Source organism: Meleagris gallopavo, unplaced genomic scaffold (assembly GCF_000146605.3).
Source record: "Meleagris gallopavo isolate NT-WF06-2002-E0010 breed Aviagen turkey brand Nicholas breeding stock unplaced genomic scaffold, Turkey_5.1 ChrUn_random_7180001884683, whole genome shotgun sequence".
NCBI classification, from domain to species: domain Eukaryota; kingdom Metazoa; phylum Chordata; class Aves; order Galliformes; family Phasianidae; genus Meleagris; species Meleagris gallopavo.
In genome coordinates this window covers 1-733 of record NW_011148582.1, presented here as the reverse complement: position 1 = coordinate 733, position 733 = coordinate 1, and the positions used below count along the sequence as shown (strand labels likewise).

The 733-nt window shown below is 72.2% G+C and overlaps 1 long non-coding RNA gene across 1 annotated transcript; it reads right to left on the bottom strand.

Annotated features, from left to right (window-relative positions):
* LOC104916324 lies at nucleotides 1–540 on the bottom strand. Its single transcript, XR_796572.3, has 3 exons — nucleotides 309–540; nucleotides 131–231; nucleotides 1–62 (listed from the first exon to the last, which is right to left on the bottom strand). It is a non-coding gene; the product is annotated as an uncharacterized LOC104916324 (long non-coding RNA).
* Nucleotides 541–733: the final 193 nt, after the last annotated feature.

Here is a 733-nt window from a genome sequence, read left to right as displayed (position 1 = left end):
GTGGTTCCCCGCGCTCAGGACGAGGTGCAGAACCGCGTGCAGCTCCTCGCACCGCACCACCTCTGCGGGGGGCGGGCGGTGAGCGCGATGGGGACGCGACCCTCCGCCCCGATCGCAGCCGCACACTCACCCTCGGCGGCGTCGGTCAGGATTTGGATGGAGGCGCGGAGCGCGCTGAGCCGCGGGGAGAATTCCTCCTGCAGCACCATCAGCTCCAGGCGCTGCGCGTAGCTGCGAGCGGGGGGTCGGAGAGGTGTAGCGAGCGGGACGATCCCCCCGACTCCTCGTGCAGCCCTCCCGGCTCCCACCTGGGCACCTCCAGCAGCAGCAGCATGAAGAGCTCGGGCTCGGGCAGCTGCTGAGGGCAGCCAGAGAAAGCGCGCAGCCGGGACACCTGCGAGGGGGGCGGAGGAGCCGGCAGTCAGCGGGGGTCGCCGGGGGTTTTCCCACCCCGAGTCTCACCTCCACGGCGCCGGGCAGCAGCCGGGACAACTCCAGCAGCAGCTCCGCGCCGTACGGCGCCCCGACGCCCTCCTCGACGTCCCGAACGATCTGCCGCACCGGGCTGGGACAGCGGGTCAGCACCTCTCAAGGAGCACGGAACCCTCCGCCAGAAGCGGCGATTCTCTTCGAGAATCGGGACCCCGGAGGAGCACGGACGTTCTCGAAGGGATGGAGCCCCCCGCCGCGCCCCCGTTCTCGGGCACGGTCCCGTTCCGTGCCCCCCGGGACG